The sequence below is a fragment of the Simochromis diagramma genome, unplaced genomic scaffold (assembly GCF_900408965.1).
Source record: "Simochromis diagramma unplaced genomic scaffold, fSimDia1.1 OVJJ01000802.1, whole genome shotgun sequence".
Classification (NCBI taxonomy): Eukaryota; Metazoa; Chordata; class Actinopteri; order Cichliformes; family Cichlidae; genus Simochromis; species Simochromis diagramma.
Genome location: NW_024387492.1, coordinates 1,550,024 through 1,566,711, shown reverse-complemented (window position 1 = coordinate 1,566,711; position 16,688 = coordinate 1,550,024). Strand labels below are relative to the sequence as shown.

At 43.5% G+C, this 16,688-nt stretch overlaps 1 protein-coding gene across 1 annotated transcript in view; it reads right to left on the bottom strand.

Moving 5' to 3' along the window:
• The window catches only part of flrt2 (fibronectin leucine rich transmembrane protein 2), a 49,566-nt gene that overhangs the window by 21,779 nt on the left and 11,099 nt on the right, over positions 1 to 16,688 (bottom strand). The window lies entirely within an intron of this gene.

Genomic DNA, 16,688 nt, shown 5'->3' with positions numbered 1-16,688 from the left:
CTGAGAGTTGTAAACAATAACAGATCAAATTAGGAGCAACATTAAAGGGGCAGAAAAAAGCCTTTTTCCCCAATTCTGTTCTGATTCTTGGGACAATCAATTATATGATATTGTGAGAACGAAGGCTGTATTGGCTGTGGTTTTAATAAGATAATTACATTTAAATGTTACTAAACTGAATCTTAGGACTTTAAAACTAAAATAATAATCAGAAAACATCAGTAAAAACAACTCAGTCATGGATCGGCCTCCCCAGAGCCCAGGCCTCAACATGTAGAGCAAAAACGGGCAGTCAACCCATATGGAAAAGAAATAGTAAAAATTAATATGATTTACTCATGAAAGTGGCCACTTTCTCATTACTTTCATACATTGTTTTACTAAGTATCCAAAACATACAAGTTTCATTATATAATTTTTCAAGGGATCTTATATCTGTTTTCACTCTTGTATGCTTTTCATACAAGTTTCATACAAAACAGACACAAACTTTATAAGATTTATATATATCTTTTCCATATGGGAACGCCCAAAGAAAATTCCAGAATGCATCAAATACCTCGACTGTAAAGTGCATTTCTTTGAGATAGATAATATTTTATAATTGTAAGGTCTCAGTGTGACTGCGATGTACATCCTGTCACCAGTGAAAAGCTGCTCTTGCGAACAGTTTAAAAAAACCACCATTCCCACTTATCAAATTAGATTTCCAGGCTCTGCAGCACAGGAAGTGTTTACTGCCTGTGAGCTAATATTTTATACCGACTCGAGATGTTTGATGGCTAATGAGAGCGCAGCCTTTCACAAAAGCCACAGTGCCCCGTTGGTCCCCTCTTATCGTCACACTCATCACGGCGTATTCACTAACTTGGCAAAGCCCCTGATTGCATGGTTAGAAATTCAAATGGTGGATGTATCGGGTTTGATATGAATATTATGTGGTTTGCCCATGGGGACAATTCCATTTGTAAGATCTGCTGCCTTTCTTTGTTTGAACCCCTTTGGATTTGTCACTTTGCATTAGCCTTAAGAGGTAAAGCTTTTAAATGCTCCCAATAATGGAAAGCATGCTTCGGCGGTGACACCGCTATGATCTATATCAAAGCCATCTGGAAAATAAAACTTGCCCGCTTGCCTTTAAAAGTGCGTTTTGTGCTCAGTAAATACTTAACTCGTGATAAACGGGCAAGTTAGCAAAAGTGTAAATGTATTTACAATTTCAAACGATACGAGGATGATGCTAACGAGCTAAATTTGGGCTGCAGTACACTAAACCCTTGTGTGCGCACCAAACAACAGGCCTCTTTTGAATACGCTCCCCTGTGTCCTGTATGAGAGCGTGCCTGTTTTTTATTAAACGCCACCTTGATGGAATGTCATTTGTACACTAAATACTATGTTTCGCTCCCAGCGGCCGCTGCCCGCATGCATTTGTCAGGGCGAGCCACTTGTTCAACACGCCGATGTGATTAATTGTGTGTCTCTGCACAGATTTACACTGATAGCCCCTGCTGTCACAGACCGCGTGCACGGACATCTCTACAACATCCACAGTGGCCTGGAACGGTTAAACAAATGGCCGCGAGGCAGAGCGTGCTCGCTGTGCACCGGTGGGAGTTTGTAGGTGCTTATTCCGCACACTGAACTTCTTTGTTCTCCCGCCGACCTTCATCCAGACACTTTTATTTGACAACAAGGTGTGCCCCGCAACAGCCGATTGGAGCTGATGTCCCTATGCAGCTGCCAGGGGTGGTGATTATGACTGTCATAAAACAGCCTTGGCTCCATCTCCCTGGTGTATAAGGGAGGAAAAACAATAGCTGGCACATGTGCCTGACCAAAAAAACAAGGAAGGCAAAAATTCCCCCCGTGTTATTTAAAACTGTTAAGAGCTAGCAGGTATTTCTCATGACTATCTGCTTTCCCCCGGGTATCGGGTATCTTCAGGCATAGTCTCGGAATGATCCAGAAAGGTAGGCGGAATGCAGGGACTGCACATGGAAGCATTTTAGACGGCTGCAGAGCAGGCGTCCACCGGAGAGATGTAAGACGAAACATTGCTCAATGTCCTCTTCAATGTATCTCTTGGAAAGAGTGTTAACACATGTTTGGTTCCTGGGCTATCTAGAACTCTGTGTGTGTGTGTGTGTGTGTGTGTGTGTGTGTGTGTGTGTGTGTGTGTGTGTGTGTGTGTGTGTGTGTGTGTGAACAGTAACTGCCGTGTCACAGCGGGGGCTGTGCAGAAATACGCCCCTGGGACTTCAGCTCTGGCGTGGGTCCAGCTCTACTGATACATTAACAAGAAGAACTTGTTCTTATCAATGGGGCGCTTTATTCCTGCTGTACACACACACACACACACACACATGTGCGTCCTCCCTGATCAACACACACAGAGAAATGCAAACATCAAACATTCCAATAAAGACACACACACACAACAAATACACCCAGCTGACTGATACACTCGCAGACAAACAGACAGTAGAGCAAATAAACTGGTCTCAGACTGATAAACACACACACACACACACACACACACACACACACACACACCGCCTGCTTGTTGTTATTCCCAGTGAGGTGAAACTGAATCTTTCAACTAGAAAAAAATATGCAAAAAAGACAAAATGGTAACAAAAAGTGCAGATTTGCATCAGTTTACACCAGCGGAGTCGTAGTGTTTGGGTCAGTGTGCAATAGCAGAGCCAGAACGCCAAATAATTCCACCCATAATGTTCTTTTGTTTGTAGCTAATGCGCTGTACTGTTGGTGGACACAGCCTTAGATCGATCCATTTTCTGCTACTTACCCTAATGACGGTGTCAATACTAAAACGAGACTTTAGTCATCTTGAAACATTCAATGTTGATCCATCCTCCGCTGTTTTTCAAAGACTATAACACGAGGAACAAAGAACAAGCTGGCTGTTCCTCTCCTGGGAAAACAACCCTTGACGGGCTTGATGGAACAAACAATTAACCCCATGAGACCAAAGTGCCCAACCCTAAACACAACCTCATGCTTTGGGCAAAAAAAGGACTTTTTAGGGGTAAAAGGTTGAAAAGTTATTGATGTCTTTCATATGTTGTAATTCAGCAAAGATTAAAACATGTACTGTTAGAAAGACGAGCTAGCATCACAACATCGACGGCCTCAGTGATTCCAGCCATGGATGTTTACTGTGCACCCAGATGTGAATATTGTTTTGTATGTAAAACTTTATATTCAACTTTATATAATACTGCATAGAAGCTTGCAGTATTTTTTACTTTAAAAAAATGTAACCTTTTAGAAATCGGATGATTCTTTGTGACAGAGCTACGTCTGACTTCGACCTCTGTGTTTGTATCTGTCAGTCTGGTAGAAATCAACTGTGTCAATGCACACAAAATAAAGGTTTTCACTTTTAAATGGCAAAAACATCCACAGTTTGAGACAAGAGTGCGAGCTTTGTGATTTGTATGAATTAAGTTGGCCGTTTACCTCAGTTTGAATCCCACAGACAGATTTTTTGTTAGGGTCCCTGGGTCGTCGACCCAGTGTTTTGTGTTTTTGGTTCTTTGATTTTGTTATTTCATTATATTCTAGCTTTGCTTTATGGGTTTTAGGATTCTTCTTAGTTTAGGTTCTCTGGGTGGGTTTGGTTAGAGTTTTAGTGTTCTGGTTTTCTGTCTGTGTTCCATAGTTGCTGTCTCCCCTGTCTGCTGTATCCCCACGTCCAGTCAGTGTCTGCCCTGGTCCCACGTCTCTGTTCCCTTTGTTATAGTGCCTGCCTGTGAGTCTGTGTTATGTTTCCTGTTTTACTTTGAAAGTCCATGTCTCATGTTAATGTGTCTGGTTTTGCTTCCTTTGTCTCGTCAGCCCTGATTTGTCCCAGCTGTGTCTCCCTCCTGTTGCCCGTTCCCTGATTGTTCCCTCTGTGTATTTAAGCCCTGTGTTTCAGTTTGTCAGTGTCGTGGTCTACTCTTATCTACCCTCCCTTATGCTGTGTGTTTTGGGGTTCCCTGCCTGCGTTAATGTTTGTACTTTGTTACTTTGAGTTCAGCATTAAAGCTGTTTTTTAAGTTCACGTCTGTCTCCGCAGTCTGCACTTTGGGTCCTTTTCCTGCCTGCACACAGTCGTTCCATAACATTTTTATAATTCAAATGTGTTATTAGTTGTGACTGAAAGAGTATCAGTTAAATAAAGAAATATGATCACTGCCATGACATGAATCATTCTTCCTGTTGAAATAAATTAGGTTCAAAGTCTTGCTGACTCTCAACAACACAAACAAATAATTGCTTTTTGTGACTATTTCACATTTTTCCATGAGACTGTTGATATTTAATGTGAAAGAGAAAGAAAGGAAACTGAGATCAGGTCACGCTTATATATTTACCATACACGTGATGGACGTGATGCTGTCCACACGCACCCCACTATGTGTTTACGTGTTCTGGCTCTGTTGTGTAAACATCAACGCCATTTTACACCAGTGAAAACGGAGCTTTTCAGAAAATCCTTCCAAAGTGAAAACTTTCATAAACTTTTGCATTTATATGTTGACAAGGAAAAACTGATTTTGGTGCTCTTGACGTCATTTTGTGTTTTCAAAAACAACCGGAAAAAATAAAATTGTGGTTTAGAAAAAGAAAGCCGTGTGCGTGTGGAGGTAGCCGCAGTGCTTTGTTGCTCTTGGCTGGTCGGAGCTGGTCTATCCAGCTGTGTCCAGAGGCATTAAGGTCCTTGCACATTGATAATACCCTTGGAAAGCAAATGGCATTTGCACATTTGTCTGCCGTTGCCGGGAGTAATAGGAGTAAAAGCAGGGAGAGTGCACATCTCTGTCACCTCCTTGGCTGCCGCTGCCTTTAAGGTGAGAAAGTGCGCAGCCATCCGCTGCCCTGCTAATGTCTCGACATGGCCTACCTCAATGACAAGGCTTCCTCTCAGAATTTAATTATAAACCTCTGTTTTTTCTTCCTCTCTCGCTTGTTTGGCGGCCGACCTCTCATACTTCCTCTTCCTCTGCAATCAGCCCTCTTTATTCATGCCAATAAAAAATGTTTTTCTTTTTCCACAGCTCGGACTGCTGCCCACGTGCAGCACAAACACAAGTACACTGGTGTAAAATAAAGCTACCACTCTCAAGCACCAAGGCCAAACGCTGCATTACTCACACTCTGGCACTTAATGAAGAGTACAGGTGTGTGTGGAGGAAAGGTGCTAATACCTTTTCCTGCTCTATTTTTGCTGGAAAACGTGTGAAGGTGCTGCTCTGCTGTAAGAAACCTTTTGGTTTTTTATCTGTTCCGCTCGGCGCCTTCCACCCCGGATCTCACGTTTCTTTTTGTTTTCAGAAAGCGTTTAGAAACCGCCCGCCATCGCTCACGCACGCCATCGTTTCTTTAAACAACACGTGTATCCTATTTTCCTTTCTTTATGTGACTTAATCGCACAGCTCATTATCGTATTTAATGCGGACTGTTTTCACTCGTTCCGTTGCGGAGCACTTTTACGACGCACATACTTTCAGTTCGTCTGGTGAACATAAAGCGTTTGGCGATTGCACACAATCTCTGCATCGTCTCGTTCCACTTCTATTGTTGCAGCACAGACGTGGGTTTGATATGCAAACTCAGCGCAGCAGTTGTGGTGCTGTGAAGCCACACCAGCACACAGTACATGTGATGCTGTAAATGACGGATTAAATTAGACATTTATGGCCAGAACAGTTTTTGAACAGGAGCCTGTTTTCTGGGAGGTACGACGACCCACACGAGACTTTCTAACTGATGTGCTTCTGTTTGAGCACTTAGACATAATGTTCAGGTCCTTGACCGTCTAGATGATATTCTGCCAATGTCCACATGTATCCCTCTGCAACAGTTAATTAAATGAACTGATTACACACACACACACACACACGGCTGCCGCTCTTTCTTCACTCATGAAAGAATACATAAAAACACAAGTGGGAATCAGATTTTCACTTTCGTGTCTCTGTGCAAAAACTGTTGTTTCTTTTGACAGTCAAGCGTAAGCTACATTATAACTACTGCCATGGCAACACAGATAGGTCGCCTCATTATGGTGTGGTATGCTTGCTGTCCTTAACAACATTTTTAAGTGTTGAGGACCAGTGGTGACATTACGCTCGTTAGTCCAAATATGTTCCTTCACTTCACCTTAATTTCAAGATTATCCTGGTTTTAAGAGGTGATATAAAATGAAAAGTTCAGTGAGAGTCTGGGTCAGGTTAGCTTCGTGTCAGAGTGAAGTGACTATGATGAGGCTCGCCCAATCCACAAAATTCAAAATGAAACACGTGCCAGCATTAAGCACATGCTTGTGGACTTCGATTAGCCCCAAGAAGACTTAATTTATGAATCACCTTCGTTAAAGTCTGGACTGTTAGTTCCCTTACCAAAATTTTCAGTGTTCCCTTTTAGTCAGCGTTGGCAACTGGAGCATTTCAGCTGACTTGCTAACAACAAAACGCTGGACGCTTTTAAGTGACATGCTAACTTTAGCTACTAATTAAGAGTCCTTCAGGGATTATGTCGATTAGAAAGAGTGGAGGGTTTGGGTACCTCCACATTTTCAAACTAAAGGAGCATCTGTTGTTCAGTATATGCTTCCAAACATGTAAGTTAACTTTTTGTTAGCTGCTTATTAAACATCTTTAGCCAATCAGTATCTTGTTTCATGGTCAGACTCACCTCACGTCCAGTTTCATAACACCAAGATCTCAAAAGAAGAAAAGATCATCTCAAGGATTCAAAGCAGGACAAATCAGTGGCTGATGCTGCAGCAGACAGGTCCATGTTTTACACTATAAGAGATGGACGGCCTTTGGTTTCAATCAGCTGAGATTTAATGGAAACATGTAAAGGCAGCACCGTGCGCCAACTCAACTCACTGGAAAAAAGTGAAAAATGCTGAAACTAATTTACCTCAAATGTATCTGTGAGGTAGTTACTTGTGCCTCCCCCGGTCAGAGAACAATGGAGAGGGACACAGAGTGGCACTTCTGCCAAAGGCCTCTCTTGATGGCTTTTGCCCTCCAGAATTTCCTGAAGCTGCACTGGTGTGGTGGAGGACCAGCGTGGCTCTGCATTCATTCAAACCATGCCCACAGCCCCAGTAATGCCTGAAGCCGGAGTTCTTACAGCCAACTGGCAACATAAGCACAAAACGTGGGGACGTCTCCGAGTGTCAGTGTGATGTTAGCAGCAGTGGCGTTGCTGCAGGGAACATCCTGCCATCTACAGCCACTGCAAAGCTAGCTTATATCTGCATCTGCAGGGGACAAATAACCCCTCAGTCTGATGTCACGATGTCGATAAGAGTCGTTTGACAGCATTGGTCTTGGTTCTGCATGATTTTAAACAGTACATGTTCAGATCCATTTTCACCCACAAAGAGTCATTTTTATATATTTCAGAGGAAATAAGAACACCGGCTTTGATGTGGTTTCTTTTTTTTCTTTTGGTCCCCCGCTGTGGTTGATGGTTTCCCCTCCCTGAGCTTGGTTCTGGGAGAGGTCTATTCCCGTCTTCCTTCCCATTGTCACCAAGTCCTGCTGACAGGGATCATCTGATGGCTGGGGTTCTCTCTCTCTGAAGTTGTATCCCCTTTACAAGATAAAATACGATGAGGAAGTTGTTGGGATTTCATTCTTTCGGTTTCGTATTAGACATTTAGGTGATATTTATTAAACATATATATTTAATCATTATTCCAAGAGCCCGGCGTGCACACAGTTTCTGCCTGGGGACACATTTTGCTCGTGTTATATGATTTCCGGGAAAAACAAACCAAAAAACATATAGCTGACCTGGTATTTGTTTAAGTACATTTCCAATTGAGTTTTCCTTCTGAAAAGCCACTTAAGGCTTTTATGAAGGCAACTTGTCATGCCTCTAATGCCTGCAGTGCTTATGGGACAAACTCCCCAAACTACACCTCCTTTGAAACAGTTTAGTGCAGCGATCTCTGCAGCCGAGTCAATAAATAGGAGCATATTACTTTCTCTCTCTCTCTTTTTCTTCCTCGCTAACTCTCGGCTCCCAGAGCTCCCTCCTCTCTGCACGATCCAATTTCAGCCCGACGGAGGAGATCCTTCCTCGGGGCTCGTTCAGATGGAGGCCGCGGGGCCGTTTACACACAGGGGCGAGAATGAGGGATTTCTAATGACTCTGCACTCTGATAGTCTTCCAGTGGTGCCCAAGGCCTCTTGCCAAGGACCTTCCAACTTGACACAGCTACTCATCAACTGGTCGCATAACTCCAGAGTGTAGGCAGAGCACAGGGAGGGCTCTGAGTCCTGGAAGCTCAGCCTCGATGAGAGTTGGGGGTCGTATAATGATCCCAGGCTGCTTCAGAAAACTCTCAATGGCTTTTTTAAAAAAAACCTCGTTGTTTAAATGTCTGAATATTTTTGGAACTTTTTATTCCATAATGTCCTATTCAAAAGACAAAAAACCTTTTTCTTTTTATTTAGCGGGGACTTAACTTCTTATTGCAAATGTAATCCATCAATACTGAGGACTGTGTCCCAAATATTAACGTTGACACTGTCCTGTCGTTTTAAGTAACACTGAGGTTGCAATGGCTGTCCACAGTGGTAGAGGAGGGTGGATGCTCTGTTTGCTTAAGGTTGTCAGATTCAGTTATAAACTTTGCAAGATTTCAGTTTTGCAGATTTTTGCAAAAAAAAATAAAAAACATCAGTATTTGTAAAAACACCTGAAACAATCCTGCGTGACCGTGGAAAGATTCACCGTAAACTGGAATCCATGTCGGTGTTTAATTTCACGATTCTCATCTTTTCTCTGTTGTTTTGATTCTTTAAAATACAAAAGAGGTCAGCAGAGCTGTTTTTGTGTGATTTCTTTCACTGCATTCCTGGTGAAGTTCACTTTTTAAACTTTTATTTCATTTTAGTTTGTTTTGGTCTAAAAACCTGAAGTATCAGGATTTTAATTGATTAGCTGCGGTTCCACTCACATCTCTGTCTTTCTGCAAGAAGCTTAAAAGATTTTTTATTAGTTTGTTTTTCTTGTTTTTTTATTAATTTCCTCATTTGCGTGTTTGGTGCCGTGTCGTTGAAGGTCAGCTGCTGTTGTGCTGCACCTGTCACTGATGACTTTGTTTCTACGACTTTATTTTCTTTTGCATTGTAATGATCATTATTTGCACCACTGTCCAACAATTTGTTGTTTTAAAGGATCATTTTTGTTGCACTGTCAGTTACATTTCCAACATTTTCACCATCTTCAGCTGCTTTTCACTGATCACACTCAGTTTACAGCTGTGTTTATAAATCAGCGGACATCTTTCAGTTTGTGCCCTCAAACTGACATCATTTCATTTAGGATTCAAACACCCGACACTTCCAGCTTCATTCACACTCACACGCTGACGTAATGTTCAACAGACTCGTTTTTAGCACTTGTGCATAAACAGCTATTTTTCCACTGTTTAAGCAAAAACCTGAACTTTCACTGATACAACGTGAAGCAGAGTCAAAGGTTCAGATTTTGCCTTTGTATCAAATTAATGGTTATTTTTATTTTTCCCATGCAGAAAATTTACTGTCAGTTTTGCTGTTAATCAGATCGTCCCAGCTACTGAATTATAGAAGGTGGGAAAAAATAATGTGTCTCTTACGTCTGATCAACACTCATAAATGTGAAAATAGTCATTTACAAAGTCACTGATCATTTTTCAGTAATTGCTCTTCAAATTGTTTTCATATAATAATGCAGTTAGCTCATCCTGTCATACCGACCAGCTGCTCTGATCACAGGAAACCACAAACTTAGTTTTTCAAACGAGCTTTTTTTTATAAAATGTAAATTTTATAACGATAGTTTAATTCCATATAAATAAGGTGAAATGAATTCATCACAAATTAATCAGAATATATATATTAGGGGTGCAACGATACACAAAATTCACGGTTTGATATTTTTCCGATACAAAAAAAAAATGTTCATGCCTTTTTAATTTGTCATTTATTAAAATTATAAATATATATTTTAACTCAAAAGTACAGTTTTTAAATTGAATGTTGCTGAAACAACAAAGTAAGAAAAATAATAAATCTATCTGATCGAGAAATCCCTCATCTTTGGAAAAGAGAGTTTATTACAGAGAAATGGCTCTTTCCAAAATAAAAGCTATACTATACGCTTCTTCTGGGCTATATTCTCAGCAGCATATTAAACATATCAGGTCCCCATAAGGAGAATCATGTGCTAACGGCTGTCTAAATGACTCGGGTAAAGTTTGTAGCATGCGTGCTTGTTGTTTTTGTCTGCTTCCACTTGTCTTTGCACTAGGATGATGTCGGAGTAAATGTGCAGTCATATTCGTTGTGTTCCCACTAGTGCTGTCAGCGTTAATCTGAAATGACGTTAACGCCACAACACGGCAAATCTCCGTTAACGAGCTACCGCCGATCGCCCCGTGCGTGGGGCTGGACGGCCAACACGTTAACGAGCTAACTGCGCTAACACACTAGCTCCCACCCATGTAATTGAGCATTGCATGGCACATCCAACATACTGTTTTACTTTAGTCCATGACTCGCTTACCTTCAGGGTCATACGTCACATGAAGACCAAAATAATTCCAAACGCCAGATCTGAATGAGGGTGGGGGAGGTTCAATTTGCCATGTTGCAAGGATAGCTTAACTTCTGTCTGCTAACTTGCCCTGCGCTCTTCCTTCTGACGATGCTGTCTGTGTTGAACGCTCAGTGGATCTGCGCTCGACAGTGCAGCCTAGGCGGAGTAGTCGAACGCAGTTTCACTGAGCGCTCAACACAGACAGCATCGTCAGAAGGAAAGTTGATAAAATAAATTACAAATGTTGTATTGTTCGATACATATGCGTACCGAACCGAAAGCACTGTATCGAACGGTTCAATATGGATACGAATATCGTTGCACCCCTAATATATATGTGTGTGTGTGTGTGTGTGTGTGTGTGTGTGTGTGTGTGTGTGTGTGTGTGTATAGAATGTAGCAAAGGAAAACTCAGTTCTTTTCCCCAGAAATACTTTTAGTCAGTTTTCACGTATTTGATACTTAGTAACTTTGAAAAAAAGAGCGCAGTATCAAACACGTGTAACTGAGTGAAACTTCAGCCTTGCACTGCTTTACAAAGAAGAAGAAGCCATCACATGGATACAATTTGATACCATAATGTTACAGTGCAGTGACGTTTCTAACATGTAGGCAACAAAAGTTTTTACAATTCAATTAAAAAAAAGAAGGCGTTTATTATATATGCATTATAATTCATACATGGCACTCTGTATGGATTAAATGGTGCTTACACAGTGTTTTTATACTTTTATTAAGCACTCCTTTCTCACACACACCCAAGGACACCTCAACAGATAGACGGGAGTAGCTGGAGGTCGAACCCCTCTATGTGCAGCCTCACCAAAAAACACAAAACAAAATTTGTGTGAAAATCTGCACTTTACGTAACCAAACCCCTTGGATCAATGACACGTGGGGCAAACAAACTAAACAAGCAGAAAAACTCAGCATGAGATGGGGCGGGCACAGTGCTCCCATGAATGACAGTGACCAACGAGGAATCTACGGGGAGGCCCAACAATGTGGCTGTGGACCACATATCTGATGGTGCTGATGGGCCTGACGGAGCTGAAAAATGAGAGAGATTAACACAAAGGTCAGCACCACCATTTGTTTCTCCTAACCTGCATCAGTTGTGAACCTAGTTACACTTCCAGGCTTATTACTGTGACACACGGGGCCACAGACCTCAGCTTGTGTGCATGAATAAGTGTCGAGTGTTAGGGGAAAGAAGAGCAGCACTTGACCCTCCGTCGTCTCTGGGTTTAGTCATATTTCCCCGTCACAGTCACAGCCCGAGCTGAACTCCTCCTTCCTTTACTACATCAACGTGTCAGAGTCAAAACATCACACCGCAGGCACGCACAAACACACACACACTTAGACAGAATGTCACTGTGATGTGGGTTCATCACCTCGATCAAGAATGCTGCAGCTCATCCTTTCAGGGAGGGAGTGAACACACACATCTCAGTTTGTCGTCTGGGCATACTAAGATGTACATGTCTCTACAGCATTCATCCCTTGACAGTTTGGCTCCACTGACATTTAACCAAAGCAAAACAAATTCCACTCATGAGTGCGTTTTCAGTACACATGGAAAAAAAAAGTGTAAAGTGATACCCGGAGTAATGTGAGTGTAAAAAGTCCCCTGATAATAAATACAGGCAGGATGGGAGCAGCAGAACAATGCTTCTCTCGCCGGCTGCTGATGTGTGTGCCTGAAAATGAGGCCGTTTTGTTGCGAATAACGATGCGGCTTTCCACAGTTTACAGGCTAATTTGAAAAAGGACTATTGTGAAGCACGACCCACTAGGAACCGAGTGGTTTTATTCCTGTCAGAGCTGCTTTTTAAAGAAACGGCTTCCCTAAACCGCTCGTTACTTTTACATGTCTGGGTCCATTTATACGAACGGTCCCTGTTGTGTAATTTTTCCAGTTGTTCCCTCTCCTTTATTGCTCTTTGCCCCCCTCCCCCCTCTTTTTTTCTCAACACCATATGCGAGACACAGGCGCGTCTCGGGATGGAAAATTGATTATAAATAGCTGATGTGAGGGATCCACGGTAATGATGGCGGAGAGTGTTCTGTCCCACGGCACGATGTCCCCACAAGCTATCAGCTGCCGCGGTGCAGCACTTTGATGCCGCCCAGCGCGTATTCTTACGCTCTGACGCTGGTAAGTCTATCTGCCTCCAGAGGGCTCGCCTGGGGGTCAGCTAATGGGACCACTGCCATCCTGCCTCTAGGCTTTGGAAAACCTCCCCCCTCCTCCCCCAACCCGCCTTCTTTCCTGAAGACTTGGTTCCAATAACTCCAGCTCTGACGGGAGGGAGCTCTGTCTGTGTGTGAGGAGACGGAGTAAAGGTGTAAGCAAACGGCCCAGCGCGCCCGGAGCAACGCAAACCCACTCGCGCCTTGGAATCTTTCAATTTGCCCGCAATAAATTGCAGTAGGAAGCAATCGCATCGCCGATGTGCTGAGAGGGTTGAAATTGAAACCTATGCAGGGACAGCAGCACACTCTCAAAGAGAGCAGAGCCATGTAGTCTTGGCTTTGACTAGTTGAAGAAATGGAAACAATTCCTGAATCCCTGCATCTCTCCCTCTTGAGAATATGCGTATTCTCCGGGCCACGAAAAAAATGTTTGTTAGGCTGAGCACGATCGCCGACTGATTAACGTGTCAAGTCGCTACCTCGGCTTGCATATTTTCTTGCAAAAAAAAAAAAAAAAAATACAGCGGCAGCAGCAAGTCTGGCAATTATAGAGGCAACAAAACGGCTTCAGGTGGAGGCTGCTGGAAAAAATCCGTACGACACTTAAAACACGCATGAATGTGCACACGTGCCTCGCGTTTCTATACATGTACCCTTTCATCGACGTGGCCCGGGTCAGTTGACGTAGTAATGTGGAGCTAATATTGGACTTGCTCCTGTTCCAACCTCGCCTTCTTTGTGTGGCGCATTAGTGCCCGGCTGAGTGGTGGTCAGCTCTGTTTACTCTAACTGCAGGTGGCATCGGTGACATGCATTAGTTCCCCCCTGCCCCCAGAATGGAGGAGCAAATGTGAGCGCAACCCCCCCCCCTCAGGCTTCTTGTGAGCTACAAGTAAAAACGTGGATTGAATATAATAAGCGTCCAATCCGCTGCCACGTAGCGCCCTGACCGGGAGCTCCGTCTGTTCTCGCAGATACTTTGGCCTCCGATGGGCCCAAACTCGTGTTGTTGTCGCGTTCCCTCACGCTCCCCGTCCCCGCGCTCTCTTTTACGCTCAGGTTCGCCGCTTTTACGAGACAAAAACAGGCGTTTGCGACCTTACAAATCACAATCTCTCACAATAAGGCACGGTCTGAGCTGAGAGCTGATTCGAGATTAATAACACCGTCAGTAACATCTTGTTCTTCAGAGGGGAAGCTATATCATATTTTTTTGCGTCTCTCTCACAAAAACAACTTGCATCAATAAAGGCTTGCTTAATAAAAGACCCTTGCTTGCTCATGCAGCGTGCGGGTATCAGATAATGCCGTGCGTGTTTTATTGGGTGACGGACAAATAAAGAATAGCAGAGCGGCGTGTGGGAAGGCAGACACCGGTCTAAAAGCCTCCATTCATCCCTGAGTCATGTTTCACGGGGCCTGCAGTTTCAGTTTGGAGCGTAATCTCCTCCAGATGCCCTCGCGGGGGGAAAACAGCCCCCCCTCCCCGCAACGCAGCAAAAACAAGAGCCAGACCTTGATAATGTAATTGATTTGCAAGTTTTCTCTTGTAGCTGTTTTGACTCTGCGTCCGCGTGTTTACTCGCGGCGTCCGCTCGGTTTGGTTTCTCCTGTCCTCGCGCTCCAGCCCCGATCACAACAGCGTCTCCTTCCAGTCATCAGCTCCTGCGCTCGCTCCTGCTGCACGGGAAGAACGAGGGAAATATATGCATAACCCTCCGCTGACACGGCGCCTCCTTTGATGTGGGATTCGCAAACAGATGCCCCCCCCCCCCCCCCCCCCCACCCCCCGTGCGTCATTATTGAGGATATTAAAGTGCTACCTCTCTCTCTTTGTCTCTCTGACTCCTTAACACAAACACTCGAGCCGTCATTTGCAAAAAAAAAAAAAAAGCCAATTCCATTTCCTGTTTTAGAAACCGGCTTTGGAGCTTTCTCCTGGTTTTTTTTTTTTTTTTTTGGGAAAACAAATATAAACTGGGACTTGAGAGGAACTTCTCGATTATGTGAGAGACTCGCAGCGCAGTTTGCGGGCCTGCAGATAATGATGATTTTATTGCTAATAATAACATGTCGCTTTTTCAGGGAATAAAGGAACGGCTTCTTGTTTTCTAACCAAGATCGTGAGGTGTAACATTTACAGAAAGCTGAACATCCTCTCATTTAAGAAGCTGAATTAGCAAGTTTTACTTTTATTTATTTTTTCTTAATGAATGCCTGAGGAGAAAAGTTTCAGACTTTGGAGCGAGTTGGATGAAAGGCCACAGCATGAAGATTAGAAAGAGCGAGCAACTTCAGCCTCTGAGAACCTCCAAAGCTTCGCTAATTATACTCCAACAGCTTCATGGGCTAGTTTTTCAAATTTGACTGAATGGCAGAAACAGCGAGCGGTGCTCACTGGTGCCTCTGAAGTTATATCATGTTAGTAAATGTGAGGGTCAGCTGAGAGAAAGCTCTTCCTTCTTTACAGCAGCGGCTCAGTGCAGGATGTTTACAGTGTGGGCCAGTTTGGCCTCTACTGAAGACAAAGTCGAGCCAAGAAACAGCGGTGAACAAAGTCAAAGTGAAAAATAACTTCAGCCTAATGATGACAATCCAGTAACAAGCGAGGAAACAGCTCTGCACTGGGCTGTAACCCTGTGGCCTCCCCACCAACACAGCCAAGCAAACTGCCAATCATGCAAGGAGCTGCGTCTGCTGCATGTATATAGTAGTAAATAACAATTATATACTTAACACGTGTCCTCAAAATAGGGTTCAAAAGTGCCGAAACATATCTAGCCCATCCCTTGGTATCACATATGGAACCAGAGAACCAAAGGCAGGAACACCTTCTCAGTGCAGCAAAGACTGTGGACGATGTTGACACGATAGCAGCTGCACATCCATGATGCAAATCTCCCAGTCCACCACATCCCAAAGGTGCTGTACAGGACTGAGATCAGGTGACTGTGCAGGTCATCTGAGTCAGCAGCAACACTCGGGAAGGCTATGTTCAAACAATGCTCCCTGATGGTTGTGTGGGAAAATCCCAGCAGGTCAGCAGTTTCTGAAATACTCAGTCGTCTGGCACCAACAACCGTGCTGCGTTCAAAGTCACTTAAATCCCACTTTTTCCACATTCTGACGCTCGGTTCGGACGCTGTGTTCCTGCCACTTTATTGGCTGATTAGATATTAACGTTAACAGGCAACGAAGACATGGCCCTAATAATTTAACTGATGTTTGTATGTCACACGATGAGTTAACTAGCTGGTTTTTACTAAAATGAAAGCTAACTTAGCGTTAAGACTTTAAACTGATTCCTCACGGTGATCGCTGGTTATCACCAGGGATGAGGTAATCCGATTACTTTTTTCAAGTAACAAGTAAAGTAAGGGATTACTATTGCAAAAACGGTAATTAGATTACCGTTACTTTCCCGTAGGAACGCTGCGTTACTGCGTTACTAAAACCGTGATTTTTTTGCGAGAATGTCTCATGACAGTGACGTAAGCGAGTCGGACGTTCGTGACAACAGCTGTGTGCAGATCAACAATGGATCATATATCGAGTGCAGAGAGAGTATGAGCGTGCAGCGTTTAAAGCGTGGAAGTACTGACCTTACTTTGAGTTTGATTCCATAAAAAGGGACAAAAACATTAGTGTCCGTTGTGCGTGGGAAGAAAACTTCTTTTTACAGCGAAAAAAACCCCTAAACTTCCGAGCAAGCACCGAGTAGCTACGACGTAATGGGAAACTCACAGAGAAACTCGCGGATTCTTCCACTGACCGCGGCACACCTGCACCAGGGTAAACCTCCGCCTACCCCACTCCTGCTTTACAGGTGAAAATAGAGCAACAGGACCGCTGAGTCTTTGACTTTA